Source organism: Vanacampus margaritifer, chromosome 3 (genome assembly GCF_051991255.1).
Source record: "Vanacampus margaritifer isolate UIUO_Vmar chromosome 3, RoL_Vmar_1.0, whole genome shotgun sequence".
Lineage (NCBI taxonomy): Eukaryota > Metazoa > Chordata > Actinopteri > Syngnathiformes > Syngnathidae > Vanacampus > Vanacampus margaritifer.
This window is the reverse complement of record NC_135434.1, coordinates 23,792,877-23,810,319: the sequence shown is the minus strand read 5'-3', so window position 1 is coordinate 23,810,319 and position 17,443 is coordinate 23,792,877. Positions and strand designations below refer to the sequence as shown.

Below are 17,443 nucleotides of genomic sequence, written 5' to 3'. Positions count from 1 at the left end.
CATTGATGATTCTAAATTGTTCATAGATCTGAATTTTGTTTTGTACGCTGTTCACCCAAGACCCTAATGTAAACATGGAAAGAAATGTGACAGAAAATGGATCAATGAACTTACTTACTTACTTTCACAGTGTTTTGCAACTGTGTGAGAACATTAAAACAGTTATTGTGATTCCTAACCAATAACCTAAAGCATAAGTGGACATTTTGCTCTGAGAGCCTGGCAGGTGACATTTTTGTTTAGTAGTGTGAGTTTTTTTCATGTAAAATATGTATGTGCCTTATAAATGCTGTAGCAGACTTCTTGATCTTATGTTCAGGCAATAAAATGATGCCCCTACTGGAAAGACAAAAACATGCGTATATCATTTTTTTAATTAACATTTTTCAGACAACACTAAAAGCGGAACCAAATACAAAACATATTATATTCATTAGTAACATTAACAATTTGGCATGATCTGTTCAACTGAGGGGGTAGGCAATTTTAGCAGAGGTGGCCATCATCCTGAGAAGATGATTTAGACAAAACAATTAATTATGACTCCAAAAAAACATATGCTCTCTCTTGGCAATCACATCAGTAAGCATGGTGTGAACGTCCACAGTTGCACTGTGTCACGAGAGATTGTATGGATGGACCCAAGCGCAGGGGAAGGGAAGCAAGGCGGTGAGGCAAGGGTGCTCGAAATAAGTAATTTAATTCAATAAAACCAAAAAGACAAAACAAGATACTACGATCATTCACAAATCTAAAACAGGATTCGAAGTACAAACAACTAGACTTAACTCAAGACAGCAAACTAACACAAACAGCAGCAGGGCATGGCATGCACCTGACATGGACAATGAAGCGATACGGATTGAGAGATAACAGGAACTATACACACAAAATGACGAGACAACGAGAGGCACCTGCACAAGACATTACATTTACTTTACATTTCATGTCTCCTGATGACACTAGCCCAAATGATTGTATTTTTACCTGTATTTTAGACATAAAATCCTTACGGAGAGGGGAACGTTCTCTTGTTTGGAGAAACCAAGACAAAACTGAAGTTGTAATCAGTGGTCAAACTAGCTCGGTCTTTAAATTCTTCCTCACCGGCAAATGTAAAATAATAATGATAATAATAGTAATAATAATAGAAAATAATAATAATAATAATAATAATAAAAAGCTCATTATTGACCCTGAGATAACTTTTATTCAGCACATTGTTCATTTTATATTTTATATATTTATTATTTTTTTAATTTTAATTTTTAATTTTTTAAACAAAACTTTATTTTGAACATTTAAAATAACAATACAACAAAAAGCATTATTTGAGAACTGTGTCAAAAAACAAACAACAAATGGAGGCGTTTAACCAAAGTATTCCACAAAACACATATAAAATATAACTGTTTTCATTTTTCATAAATATTACTAATGACTATCAAAAAAAACTATTTACAAAAGAAAATAATTAATGTTTCAAATGGAATAGTATGAAGCAACTGTTTATCTGGTAGTCCTATCCCGATTGTAGCTCACTTACTTAATTATCTCATTATTCATAAATGCCTTAACAAATATTCTACTTTCAACCACTGTTTTATTATTATTCCTCCTTCATCACTCAAAGAACATAGTCAAAGTCCACTTCATTTTCTCTTTTGCCAAATTGGAGATAGGCCTACTAATGCATTTATCACCACATTGATTATTGTAATGTTCTGCTTTCTGGTCTTTCCAAAATGAGTATTTGAGGTTTCCACTTATTACAGAATTCAGCAGCATGTGTCCTGATGAAGCCCAGAAGGCGATATCATATTACACATATTTTAATATCACTGCATCTGCTCTCCATGTGCTTCAGGATTGATTTTAAGGTTGTTGCACTGGTTTTTAAGTGCCTTAAAGGTCTTGGGCTTTCTTATCGTTACAAGTTGTTTTATTTATTTATTTATTTATTTTACCTTCTAAACACTAGCAGGCACTGAGGTCTTTCAGTTCTGGCCTTCTAGTCGTCCCTAAAGTCAGGGCACAAACTCACATTAAGGCATCGTTCCAATTTACAGCCCCCCATCTGGAGCATCTCAGGACTGCAGAGAACATTTATGTTTTGAGCAGGCTCATGGTCCGCCATTTTAATGTAGCTTAATATTTATTTGATTTACTCATGTTTAATTGCATTTTATTTCTATTGTTTTATTATTATCTTGTATATCTCGCAATATTTTGGATTATATTACGTCGCAAGTGTTGTCGCATTCATATCGCTGGCGCTGGGCCGAAACCTCATAAATCACAAATTGGTCAAATCAAATTGGTCAAATCAACATATTTTATAAGAAATCCATGCTACTTGTCAATCTACACATGTTTTTTTTTAATATATTTTTTTAAACAAATTATTTAATTTGGCTTGCTTCTTTTGATGATGTTGAACAAACATGCCATTTTGGGGTCTCCTGAAAAATGACTATTTTGGAGATACAAGTTATCATCCCAGGGTTTAAAATAATCCAAAATATTTTGTGTTTTGATAGAATATTTTCAGACTATGATTATCACATGTCTATCACATTCTATGTATGTCACCGTAATGGACCGTTTGCACAGCGCTGCACAGTGCAAGGGTTGGCCACGTTTGTCAGCAACTTCCGCAATAAATTTCTTTTTTTTTCTTCATTGAAGGAAGGCTAATAAATTGAGATGGTTAGGAGTGCCACCTACTTGACGACGCCATATGGCATTTTTATAGCACAGTAGACAAGAAAACAAGTCCAAAATAAGCAGTGCCGTGCCAATGCATGCAACACGTCACAGTGATTATGTGGATTGGATAAAAATGCCCAAGAGTTACATTTTCTAAATAAAATTAATAAAAAAATAAAAAAAATCCATTCATTGTGTTTGCACTCTGGGAGGAAAAAAAACAAACAAATTGTGATAAAAAAAAAATAGGACAGATGCGCTTGGGGCAATTTGCCCCGAGTTTCAGGTAAAAAATGTTGCAAAATGACACAGATGACAACCTCATAGTTGGCGAATTTAACATTCGCTTCATTCGGCAACGCTCTCCTTACAGTAGGATATAGCCCTTTAACTGTCAAGTGTAATCTCAATCACACACTGTCATAAATTAGCATCATTCTGATCTCAGTGAATAAGCTAAATCTGTTCTTTTTGTGTAGTGTCGAGGTCTCAAAGCAAGATAGTCCCTTTTAAAAATATCAATCTGTAGCCTTTTTACAGGTCAAGCAACCATAGTTGATAAGTGGAGCATTTGATTCTTATCCAAATTTAGCATAATTTGTTATTATTGGCGTGTTGAAGATACTGTGATCAATAGAAAGTTTGTTTTAACAAAAAGGAAATTGCTTTCAAAACATAAATGCTTCTATGTATGTAGTTCCAGTAACTTTTTGACAGACACTAGTTTTGATTCCCTAAAAATGAAATATTGTGTTATTATGGATGCGGTTGTGCATTAACAGAGACAATTCGAGCATTTTAGATTATTATGCATGAAAATTAACACATTTTAGGATTTACAAACTAAATAAGAAATAAAAGACAAATAATCTTCAAACAAGATTAACCATCTTGGAAATTCTGCTCTTCCGTAGTAAATAATTCTCAAAACAAGATCAAAATATATATTTACTTGTACATTTATGTTTCCAGAATTATTATTTGCACGTTCATACATTTTGGTATTTTTTTTCTAAATTGATGTGTCGAATCTGCTGCTCTCCGTCATTCACTTAGCATCTGGTTGGTTAGTGTTAGTCAGCTGATAGGGGATCAGGAAGTGTTGTCGCTCTAGCTGCGGTGAATGACGATTAAAGTTTAAATTTAAGAATGAATCCGTCTCCAACCTGTCCCATTAACCAGCATCGAATCCTTACATGATTAGACTATAGCTAGGCTATGTGTATTTCTCGTACGTTTATGAGTTTTTTTTCTCGCAAATCTGCCACTTTATAAAGTGGCAAATTTGCCACTTCATAAACTCGCAAATTTACAAGGTTTTTTTCCCGCAAATGTGCCACTTTATAAAGTGGCAAATTTGCACGTTTTTTTCTCGGAATATTGTAAATTATATGAGCATTCTTAAATACCCTTAAGAACATGTCTACGTAACATGTTCTTAATTTTTATCACGTTGCATCTGTTTTCTATTTTCATCTATTTTTGTTTTTCCTCATCCTTCTCATCTGCTTGCAGCTCCATGCATGTGTTTTTTCCACAAGTCCATTAAGCTCAGCCAAGAGCCTCGATGGCCTTAGTGCATTGAGCAGATGCTGTTATTGCACTCATCAGAGCTGAAACGTATCACATATAAACATAAAAAAGCTCTGACCTTGCTTTGATTCATGTTTGAGTTCTCTTCATTGACTTTGATGACTTCATTGACTCTGATGACCTTCATTGACTTTGATGACCTTCATTGACTTTGATGGCCAAACGCTGTCATTGCTGCACATAGTTGTCCATGACCAAGGGCATGTTTACTCATCTGTGGGCCCAAGGCAAACAGTCTTGGGACACTCCACTTCCGTGTACTACAAACATTTTGAATATGAATGTTTTTCATTAATTAATAAGTGTACATTTTCTCAGATGAATAAAGGCCTTAAATCTTTCTTGAGGATTATTACCTAATGCAGGTGAATCATCTCAATGTTTTTTATGCAGTTGGTAAGAACAATAATCGACATTTAAAACACAGCTACCATTCTGCCACTTTAATACTAGCACCCTTATGAGGACAAGCATCACTTGTTTTCACTCTCCACTCATCTCTACTGCATTTTCCTCAGCAGACACTGAGAGAAGTGCTACTGCAACTGTCAAGAGTGTCTGGCTCTTGCTGTCGTCGGTTACGCACATTTGGCATCAACATGTAAAAGGTACTTGAAGCCTGTTGTAGTTTTGAATGATGAAACATTTCCTCTCGCCTCTTTCCTCTTCACTTCTCTGTTCCACTGGGATAATCCGTTTTTAGGAGTTTTTGAAATAAACCAACCCAAAGTTGCGTCAAATTGACTCATGAGTAGTGGGTTGGTTCAATTCTTCCTCTCCTTTTTTTTTTTTTAAACAAAATTGGGTTATTTTTGACTGAGCGGTTTTAAGGGTATAATCTGGTAACCCTATCTGTTTCCCTGACACTACAGCATAAGTATTACAAAACATCCAGCCACTAATACATATGTATAGTATACATTTTTAAAATCCCTTTTAATCAAAGTCAACACATTTTATGTTCAATGTGATTTGCTTTATTATTATTATTATCTTTTTCTATCACAGTCTTTGCTGGTGTTCCTTTTGTGCATCAGCCGGGTGCAAAGCATGCACCTAGGGCGTCAATCACTCAAGTCAATTATTCTTTTCGTATACTAAGCACCTTTCTGAGGATTCACGCAGATCCCAGCATGCAGATCTTTTGATTCTCTGTCATAGTAGCTCTCTCTGATACTTTCATGATGTTTTCTACAATACCCTTCTTCACTGTACCAAGTGCATCTACAACCACAGGGATCATTACGGTTTTCATATGCCACATTCTCTGTATTTCTAGTTCTAGGTCTTTGTACTTGCTTTTTTTCCCCGTTTTTTTCAGTGCGATGTTTCTATCTGTGGGACAGTCACAGCAATCAGTTTGCAGGTGGAATTCACTGAATCTTTAACGATGATATCTGGCCTGTTCGCTGTTATCAGTATTGACTGGCATGTCCCATATGATGGTGATGTTATCTTTATCATGCATCACTGTCTCTGGCTCGTGCTTGTATCATTTGTCTGTAATCTCTATATCAGAGATGGGCATCAAGGGCTGCAGGTTTTGCATGTTGCCCTTCTCCAACACAGCTGATATACGATCAGCTCATCAGCAAGCTCTGCATAAGCCTGATAACGATCCTATTGATTGGAATCAGCTTGTGTTGGAAGTTAGAAACCTCCAAAACCTGCAGGACTCCGGCCCTCGAGGACCACGATTGCCCACCTCTGCTCTATATCATGGTCTCTACAGATGCACCAATGGCGATATGTTGCAGCATTATTGTGCCTGGAAATGTACTCCGTTTTGTCTAGTACCTCACATCCAGATAGAATATGGTCCACTGTCTCTTCATGTTGCGAGCACTTGCTGGCCACATATTACTTTCTGAGTTTCCGGTGTTTATAGCTTGGTCTTGAGCTGCTACAAGTAGTCCCTCTGTTTCTCCTTTCAAATTACTTGACAACCATTGGTTGGTAGTCACTGTGTCTACGTGAGGCTTCTCTAGGATCTTTGGATACTGGCCATGTAATGCTTTGTTTTTCCACTTTTCTTCTTTCCTTAATTTTATTTTGGACTTAAATAAGTATTTAGCATTTTCAGAGGCAGATTTATCTTCTCTATTCTCAATCTTTGGCATTGTTACTTCACTTTTGAATTTAGTAGCATTCTTAGATATTTAATATTATTATTATTATTATTATTAATAATAATAAGAATAACAATAATAATAATAATAATAATAATCTACCCACTGATGACACTCACCTTTTTCCAATTATCCTGTTTAGATGTACAACAGGTGTTGACTTTCCCAGTGTTTTGCTACCCCTGTACCAGCTTTTTTTTTTGGAATGTGTTGCAGGCAACAATTTCAAAATGAGAGAATATTTGAAAAATTTTAGAAAGTATATTGCAAATGAGAAAATATTTGAAAAAATAAAATCAATCACAATCAATGCATTTTGCTTTTATTTACATTTTACACAATGTCCCAACGTCATTGGAATTGAGGTTTGTACCACTGAGCACATGATTCCATATCAGTTGCATAAAAGACAGCTAATGTAATCCAGTAGTAAAAGTAAACTCTTGTGGTTAAAGGCAGAAGAAAAAAATCACAAAATGCTTGGGATACTTTTAACCACATATACAAGAGATATAAAACAAATTTACACGCACATTTTCAAATGTCAAGTTTTTACAATATAAAAAAAAAAAGTCCGTGATGAATAATTTCACAACTTTCCAGCATTTATGTGGCCAATAACCCACGCCACTCAATTAAAAAAAAAAAAAGGATCTCTTTGAGAGGAAAAGTCACACCTTCTTGTAAATGAGATGTGGTGGTAGGCTTCAGAATTAACCAAACATTTCCAATGTCATATTAAGTGGGAGTCAGCACACATTTACTACATTTACTACCGCTGATTAAGACCAAATATATTTCAACTGTTAATGTGGCCTTTTTCTGGCTTTTTTTTCTTCCTCGCAGAAGCTTTTAGAAGCAAATAATGTAACAGTCCATAATGTAAGAATGGCCAATTACGTTTTTTTAAATGTAATAGGCCCATCACATTATACCTGACCAGTAATATAATAAAAATCCTGAACCTATAATGTAATAACTTGGTCAATAACTTAGTAACTTAGTACTTACTGCTAGCAACAGTTGATGGATTACATTTTGGATTGTGTTATTACACGTGCCTTTTGGCAGTATCAAATTAAAGACATTGACTGGAAGAAGACGGACTATTGATTTTAGTTGGCGTCTGTTTTTTCAAGTTAGCAAAGTTGACTGTTATGCAGTCCTTTTAAGTTATTTTGAAGCTCATGCGACATTCTAATTGACAGTTCATGGTCTAAAAAGAAGTTAAAAAAGAACAGCAGATCTTGCCCATGGATGGGAGGGTTACTTTTAAAATGTATTCTGTTACAGTTACAAGTTACCTGCTAAAAAAAAATGTCGTTAGTAACGTAATCAAAGTACCATAATATTAAAATAATGCAACTTGATTACTTTGGATTACTTTTGGATTACTCCAATACCTCTCTCATGAAGACACAATAAAAATAAATATCACTGTTACATGCCAGAGGATGGTAAGATGTTTAAAAGCCAGGTAGAAAAAAACGTGGAGCAGGTGAATGGTGAAAAAACAGGGCAAATTTATTATGCCAAAAAAGAAAAGAAAAAAGAAAGCTCTAAAAAATAAAGAAGGCAATAGTGGAAGTCCAACGCAAGTAAGCAAAAACAGAACTAAAGAAAACTGCTGCAGCAAGGGGGACAGAGCCTAGTCTTCCTCTGTTATGATTGGTGTCCTGTCTTAGGTTTTGTTTGCACCTGTACTTGTCATCCTGTTCCCTTGTGTCATCCAATCATCTCCTCCTGCCTCTTGTGTCTTGTCCAGGTGTCTCTCGTTGTCTCGTCAGTTGGCTTGTATTTAGTTTGCTGGTTTCGTTCAGTGTTTGGATCATTGTCGCTGTCGCCACGCTTGTGTTTTGTTGTTACTTTGATATTTGGCATTTTCATAACTTTGTTGGTTTTATTTATTTAAAGTTTTACCCAGTTTCCCTGTTAGTGTTTTTGTTAAATAAATAGTTTTCAGCATTACATGCATCCCTGCCGTGGTTCTCCTGCCTCCCTTCATTTGGGTCCTCCAACCCCACCGTGACATCCTCAGGTGCTGCTCCGTCCTCTTCTTATAGACGCTGAGCTAATCAGCCCCCCAGATGCGGCGAATCAAGTGTAATTAGCTGGGAAGTGCAGTGGCGAGGCAAACAATTGCACTGGGACTTGGCCCAGGGCCGTAACAATCACCACAATATATATTCTATACAATGTGCCCCTGCGTAGCATGCTGCTGGACCATCAAACTTTCGCTCCCTCAGCAAGTCGAGTAAATCCCAAACAGTGAATACCGGTCGCCATTTCCTCCTCTCGTCCGTGAAGCTTTTTTAAGATGCCCGGGTGTGGAGGACAAGGACTAGTGAGTTCTCCACCCCTCCCTTGATAGCTCCAGGAACATCTGTCTCTCTCTGTCTCTCTGTAGAAATTGTAATCTCCATTTTTAATAAATGTACCTGTAATCTGATTACGTAACGGCGGTATATGTATTCCGTTACCCCCCAAGCCTGATCTTGACATACCAAGTATTAGAGGGAAAAAAAAGAGGGCTGATATCTTTACATTTTCCCCTCCAAATATATTATTATTTGCAATAAGTAGTTGTGTGTTTGTAAAGTGAAGGCAGGGATGGACATAGTGTTTGTAACCATTAAGTTAAACAAACAAATAGAGAGAACCTAATAACCCTTTTACAAAACCATTTACAAATGTGTATTTCGATCCAGAAATATGTAAAAATAATTTGATAGGAAGATGCCAAGGCAGGAAAGGTTACAGCAACAGTTTGTTTGATTTATGTGGGTGTAATTAATTAAAAATAAAAATAAAAATCAACAAACCGTAACTTTATTAACGTAGATTGGGTGTAAAAGAATAATGACGTCCAGGTCACTTCGGTACAAGTTGCATTGCTCATCTGATGATGGCTTAAGAAATCATGAATTTATATGTTTGTTTGTTTTTATTTTGGATGTATGATTAATTGGGCTGACATTACTATTTTTTTTACTTTACAAGATCATCTCGCGGGCTGGATTAAACCGCTTTGCGAGCCTAATCTGGCTGCGGAACGAACGTTTAGATGAATCATGTTTGCCTGGCTGTATCTTGAAGACAATATCGGTCTTCTAGCATATTTTACAATCATTCATTAGCATGTGTTAACATGTTTTTCTAATTTGAACAAAGCCACTGGCATCAATCACAAATGTATATGAAGATAAATGGTGACAAAAAATGCCTCTAGTGTTTTAATTGCATTTGAGGAAAACATAAATACATCTTCCCCCTTCATTTTTGCAATAGGAGTGAAACTATAAAGCCTAAATGAAAATCAGTCACAAATGTGTTTACTTTCATTGTAAAGTGTCTCCTCACCATTTCTCCTAAATTAACTCCACAGAAGTTTCCTCTCACTGATGAACATGTTATTGTGTTCCACTGTGGACAGATGATAATGAGTTCTATTTGACTGCCTCATATATATGTAAGCAAGACTTGGTTCAATTACTCTGGTGATGCACAAACTTATCTTATCGTAGTGGGAGAGCAAGAATCATGCCCTAAATATGAGACTTTTGACGGATACTGTATATTAGGTACCATATAGACCAAAAATAACTTTTACCTTACACACACAGGTTTGTTTTACTATCTTTGTGGGGCCATCTCATTGACATAATGCATTTCCTAGCCCCTAACCCCAACCATCAAAAATGATTGCCTACCCTTTTTCCTTACCCTAACCTCAACCATAACCCAATTCAAACCTAAACTCTAAAACCAAGTCTTGACCCTCAAAAAGAGGTCTAAACTTGTGGGGCCCACCAAAATGGCCCCACATGGACGGATGGGCCCCACAACTCTGTGAAATCCCTAATTGTTGGCCCCACTATGTAACAAAAACAAGACACACGCAGAAACGCACACACACAAACTTACTTGTACATTACTTATATAATTGTGGGGGCCATCTCATTGACATAATACATTTCCTAGCCCCTTCACCTAACCCCAACCATCAAAAATAATTGCCTACCCCCATTCCTTAACCGAACCTCAACCATAACCCAATTCAAACCTAAACTCTAAAACCCAAGTCTTGACCCTCAAAAAGAGGTCTTGAGTTGTGAGGACCGGCCAAAATGTCCTCACTTCACAAAAATGTCCTCAATCTGTTGGTTAAAGATGTATGTTGGTCTTCACAATGTAGTATGTACAAGTACGCACGCACACACACACAGACACACACGCACGCATACACACACTATCTGTCTCTCAAAATGAAAAACCTCTCACACTCACCCAAAAAACTATTATATCATAACTTTTTGCTATTGTAATATTTCCATTTTAATCTTGTATGACATAATCATCATTGTAGTAACACTAATCTAACATGAATTCAAATAATATCCTTGCTGCAATTTTCAATCGTAAACTTGTAGGACAACGAGGACACTTCCTAAAATTGGACATCTGGCAATCGGGGAAGGGGAGCCTTCGTGAGACATGATTTAGGGTGGATCATTCAAAAATAATCCCCCATCTGCATAGTGCACAGATAATGCAAATGATACCATCTCTTAGCCCACTGGGACTAAATTGCCTTGTGGATACTCGTTATTGGCTGAATGTGAGTTAAGAGTGTAATGTCAATTAAATTTAATGTACTGTATGTCAATAATGCATTTCTGTGATTGTTTTATGTTTTCAGGCATCACAAGGTACAAACAGATTAAAAATGGTTAAAAATGACTTTAATTAAAAGCTTGGATGGTTACTCAGTAAACCATCAAAATTTCTTCGTAGAGGTGGAATAATTTTTTAGGAAGAACTTGTAGATGTAGTCTGTCTATTGAATTTGAGTCAAAAATATTTTAATAATTAAAAGAAACAATAGAAATGTAAATACTCTTCTCAACAGAAATGAAATCCATTTCCTTCCTTTGGTTCTTTCAGTCACCCAGACTAGATGTTGCACATATTGTACATCAAGTGCTGTGCAGACAACCATGGTGAACCCCAGGGCACACTATCCTGAGGGAGAGAATATTTCAACATCTCACATAAAGTCAGACACTACACCTTGCCGAAATCCATTTTTCAATGCAGGGGCTCTTCTTAATTAACATTTTGCTGCAGCATGCTGAGCTTCCCCCAACCTGTGCTTTTATGAAGATAAATGGAGTCTCTACGACGTTTGGTGTCGTGTGGTTCGTCTTATTATCGAAGAGGAGAGTTGCTGATCATCCGCCTGGGTTAGGGCTACATCTGAGGAAAGACATTTTTAAAGGAGGACTAAAAGACCTTTGTACGGCAACAGCAATACTGCAGGCTGCGGCAATATCCCACAGACACACAAAGTAATATCAACTTACTGTCTTAACATACACATTGAAATGATCTTGAGAGCAAACACTTTTAGGTGAAGACAAATCACAAATTACACAAGTGACCATAAAATGGTATTGACAATTTATTTATGATTGAGAGTGTTGTGGTCTCTGGCTCCAGTGCAGCTGCAATGGAGCAACAAATGCTCATTCATTTATTTTAAGTCTCCTGACAAGCCGTTCAGTCTCTAACAGTTGTGATGGCACTTGACAGAGGATTGAAACTTCTTCCAAGAGAAAAACAACATTCTACTTTGGTGGAAGAAAAATACTGCTGCACAGTATGACCAGACGCTATTTCTCATTTATTTATTCATTTATTTTAAAGAAACGACATTTAACAGTGTTATATGTTCATACAATATCTGTATGATGTAATATTAATATTATCCAGGCATGATCAGGATGCTGAAATGGAAATTCACAATTTATAAATAATCTTCTGTTTCAGTGAAATAAAGCAACATGTTCCTGCTAATTAAAGACAAACTCAGTGAGTCAACATTCACCAAATCTGTCAACATTTACACCTCACTCTCTAAATCCATGCGATGCAACAGTAATCAAATACTCTTTACTTCCCACAGGTGGAATACAATTTTAATATGCTGAACAGGATGTTCCAGCAGCCTGTACCAATTTCATATTTCTCTCTACAGTGAGGGCTGCCAGACCTTGCTGTGTGGTATAGTACCACTTTACAGAGCTACACCTAGATCACTCTTTAGACGGTGCGGTCACGGTTATATTGGGCTTGTCATTCATAAATTCACCTATTTGCGAGATCCTTTTGGAACCTTTTGTCCATCATTTGTGGAAAAGCTTTTCAATTATTATTGTTTTGTGCCAAAATAGACAGTCAGCAGGAGGGAACAAGTGTGTCTGCTACAACTGCTGGACATTAATGGCATTAAAGGAACTTTAAATCAACTCAAAATTGACACACTAATTTTAACACCCCTACTGATTATGTTACATTATGTTCCATATGATCCATTATTTCCATTGGTTTTCTTTGTCCATTAAAATAGCTGAATTTACACATTTCCTGTTCAAATGCATGGAAAGAGCAGATGCGAGAATCACAGGAATAAATGCTTCCTTCTTGTTTTAAATGATTCTCGTCATTTATCAGGAAAAAAAAGAATGACAGTCTGTGACGGAGTGGTGAGCATTCTGTCAATGCTGCGTTCTAACTATACATTGCAATAACAATGACTCTTACGATTGTTTAAAATACGTTGCGATAACAGGACATCATGATAACAAATTGGAGACTAAATTGCTGCACTTTATCTTTAGAGATTAAGTGCATCAGCCGGGAATTGAACCCAGGCCGCTCACATGTCAAGCAAGAATTCTACCACTGAAACACCAATGCTAGCTCGTCAGTAAGCTTTACACCTCCAGCAAGGCATTGTATTTTTATGTTTTTTGCTTTGCTATGTATCTTTCTTGGAATCTGCATTATAGCAACAAATTGTTATTTTTATAATGATGCATAAAAATAATGTACCGATTATTTGTGTTGCTGTAATGGCAGAGCCGTATATAGAGAGAGTTTGGACAACTCGATTTCGGCAGGGTAACAAGATGGCGTCCATCACGTCCAGTTACGCTGTGATTGGACCCTGCTGAAACTAAGGCAGTTTTTCAATATGCATTCTTGTCCGTACTTACGTTCTTGTGATGTCTTGAAACGTTATCAGTCGCGGCCCAAGTACTGTTCCAATTGCAAGTATGCAAAAAGCCATAAGGGTTGAGCAAAGAACAACGGAATACCAGGATGATATGCTTCCTGGTTCTGACACATTGCCAGAACTGTGTACTATGTGACTAGATGTTATATATTTATGAGTAATATATTAAAGAAGTATCATTTGAAATTATACATGGGATTTATCCAATTTCGGATTATATTGGGGGGGAAAAAGTTCTGGAAAGCCCCCAATGTGAGTTGCAGGTTTTGATCTGATTCTCCTGAAATTTTGGAACATCTATAAAAATGATCTTTGAATATATAGTGAATCATATTTAATATATACTAATATATTCACATGTAACATTGTAAATTGCAGTTGTTAAACTAAGTTATGTTAAGTCAACGATGAAAATTCTATTATCAAGCGTTCATAATCTTTTTTTTTTTTTTTTTTTTGGGAGAAGCGTTCATAATCTTGAAGTCGCTACTATAGTTAATTGTGGAGTTCTTTGCTTTAGTAAGAGAATTAATAGTCCACTCAAAAGCACAAATGATTCGAAACTGTATGGAATTTTTAAAAAACTATTTTATTTAATAATTATATACATACACAGCCTAACCTATGAATCAACGGAAATAAAATGTGAACACAAGATGAAAAGAAAACATGAAACCTAACAAACTAAAATAAGAAGGTAATGTAAAAGGTGAATGGGGAAGAAAATGGAAGCGGTTGACCTGTCAATCCTTTTTATATCTCGATCAAAGAGTTGCGCCAGTGGTATGGTCAAATTGCAATAAAAGCGCACTTACGGACTGGTTCAGGAGTACAGGAGAGAGAGGGACTCTGCGAGCATCCTCAGTTGAAGAAAACTCAAACTGTTGTCCAGTCAGAAGCGAGGGCGGTCTAATTTAGATAAATAATTTAAGAATAAGCTACTATCACCTCTGTAAAGACAAACTGCATTGGCCGGGAATCAAACCCGGTGCACTTCAGTCAACAGTCTATCAAACCTCCACCAAGGCAAAACATTTTTGAAGGGACATCTCATCCTACTGTTCTTGGACTATTGTTACAATGTGTGTATTGTAATAATAATATATAATAATAATAATGATATATTGTAATAACAACAGTGCAATAATGTTAAGGAACTGTATAATGTGATCCATTGCGGTAACAACACTCTGAGATAACGGTTGACAATGTTACATTGAGAAAACAAAATGGGAGCTACCTCTGATATATTGTAGTAACTACACTTGGTGATAACCATACATTGCAATCGCGATAGCAAGGCAGGGGTCACGCTGTGGCCAAATGCTGCGTTTGTACCAAAAGTTTTGTCTGGCTCTCAAGCCAACCACCCTATTCGTCTCAACCCCATCCACCAGCAGTATGGACAACATCATGCTGATATAAGACTTTTGCTTGAGGGGGTATGATAACGAGAAAAAAATCATGGTAAATAACTAGACGTTAGGATCACAATCCAGAATGACAACAGCTGATTACAATAAATAGTGCATTGACCGGAAATTGAACCCGGGCCTCCCACATGGCAAGCAAGAATTCTACCACTGAACAACCATTGCTTAATACTGGCTAACCAATGGGTTGTAGAAAAACCTGAAGGCTAAACTTTTTCATTGGCCTTTGTATATCTTGTATCATTTTTGGAATCATACATTGTAATAACAACACTCTCCAACGATTTGGAACTGTTCAATGATCCATACGAATAATCATCGTTGTAACAAAAGAAGTGGGGCAGCCGCGTTAGCAGGGAAGACCACCTCCTCTCTCCCCAGCCACTTCGTTAGGCTCTTCCGGGGAATTTCCAAGACGCTTACATTGTGCAAACAAATTTGAGAGTATGTTATTACCACTACTGTAAAGATAGACTGCATTGGCCGGGAATCAAACCCGGGCCTCTCACATGGCAAGCGAGAATTCTACCACTGAACAACCAATGCTTAATAATGAATGACCAATGGGTTGTAGAAAAGCCTGAAGGCTAAACTTTTTCATGGGCCTTTGTATATATGTATAATTTTTGGAATCATACATTGCAATAAAAACACTCTCCAACGATTTGGGACTGCTCAATGATCCATACGAATAATCATCGTCATAACAAAAGATGTGGGAAAGCCGCGTTAGCAAGAAAGACCAACTCCTCTCTGCCCAGCTACTTCATTAGGCTCTTCTGGGGAAATTCCAAGACGTTTACATTGTGCAAACAAATTTGAGAGTATGTTACTACCACCTCTGCAAAGATAGACTGCATTGGCCGGGAATCGAACCCGGGCCTCTCACATGGCAAGCGAGAATTCTACCACTGAACAACAAATGCTTAATACTGGTCAAGCAATGGGTTGTAGAAAAGCCTTAAGGCTAAACTTTTTCATGGGCCTTTGTATATCTTGTATCATTTTTGGAATCATACATCGCAATAACAACACTCTCCAACGATTTGGAACTGTTCAATGATCCATACGAATAATCATCGTCGTAACAAAAGATGTGGGAAAGCCGCGTTAGAAGGAAAGACCAACTCCTCTCTGCCGAGCTACTTCATTAGGCACTTCCGGGGAAAATCCAAGACGTTTAAATTGTGCAAAGAAATGTGAACTATTTGAGAGTAAGTTACTACCACCTCTATAAAGATAGACTGCATTGGCCAGGAATCGAACCCAGGCCTCTCATATGGCAAGCGAGAATTCTACCACTGAACAACCAATGCGTAATACTAGTTGACCAATGGGTTGTAGAAAAGCCTGAAGGCTAAACTTTTTCATGGGGCTTTCTATATCTTGTATCATTTTTGGAATCATACATTGCAATAACAACACTCTCCATTAATACTTGGTGACCAATGGGTTGTAGAAAAGCCTGAAAGCTAAACTTTTTCATTGGCCTTTGTATATCTTGTATCATTTTTGGAATCATACATTGCAATAACAACATTCTCCAACGATTTGGTACTGCTCAATGAACCATACGAATAATCATCATTGTAACAAAAGATGTGGGAAAGCCGCGTTAGCAGGAAAGACCAACTCTCTCTCCCCAGCCACTTCGTTAGGCTCTTCCGGGGAAATTCCAAGACATTTCTATTGTGCAAACAATTGTGAACAATTTGAGAGTAAATTACTACCACCTCTGTAAAGATAGACTGCATTGGCCGGGAATCCAACCCTGGCCTCTCACATGGCAAACGAGAATTCTTCCACTGAACAACCAATGCTTAATACTGGACAACCAATGGGTTGTAGAAAAGCCTGAAGGCTAAACTTTTTCATTGGCCTTTGTATATCTTGTATCATTTTTGGACTCATACATTGCAATAACAACACTCACCAACGATTTGGAACCGTTCAATGATCCATACAAATAATCATCGTTTTAACACAAGATGTTGGTAAGCCACGTTAGCAGGAAAGACCAACTCCTCTCTCCCCAGCCTTTTCGTTAGGCTCTTCCGGGGAAATTCCAAGACATTTCTGTTGTGCAAAGAATTTGAGAGTAAGTTACTACCACCTCTGTAAAGATAGACTGCATTGGCCGGGAATCGAACCCGGGCCTCTCACATGGCAAGCCAGAATTCTACCACTGAACAACCAATGCTTAATACTGGTCAAGCAATGGGTTGTAGAAAAGCCTTAAGGCTAAACTTTTTCATGGGCCTTTGTATATCTTGTATCATTTTTGGAATCATACATCGCAATAACAACACTCTCCAACGATTTGGAACTGTTCAATGATCCATACGAATAATCATCGTTGTAACAAAAGATGTGGGAAAGCCGCGTTAGCAGGAAAGACCAAGTCCTCTCTGCCGAGCTACTTCATTAGGCACTTCTGGGGAAATTCCAAGACGTTTACATTGTGCAAAGAAATGTGAACTATTTGAGAGTAAGTTACTACG

General features: G+C 37.0%; 3 non-coding genes across 3 annotated transcripts; all 3 read right to left on the bottom strand.

Annotated features, from left to right (window-relative positions):
- Positions 1-15,417: 15,417 nt before the first annotated feature.
- On the bottom strand, positions 15,418-15,488 carry trnag-gcc (transfer RNA glycine (anticodon GCC)). The gene has a single exon. It is a non-coding gene; the product is annotated as a tRNA-Gly (tRNA).
- Positions 15,489-15,797: 309 nt separating this feature from the next.
- Positions 15,798-15,868, bottom strand: trnag-gcc (transfer RNA glycine (anticodon GCC)). Its single transcript has one exon. It is a non-coding gene; the product is annotated as a tRNA-Gly (tRNA).
- Positions 15,869-17,071: 1,203 nt separating this feature from the next.
- Positions 17,072-17,142, bottom strand: trnag-gcc (transfer RNA glycine (anticodon GCC)). Its single transcript has one exon. It is a non-coding gene; the product is annotated as a tRNA-Gly (tRNA).
- Positions 17,143-17,443: the final 301 nt, after the last annotated feature.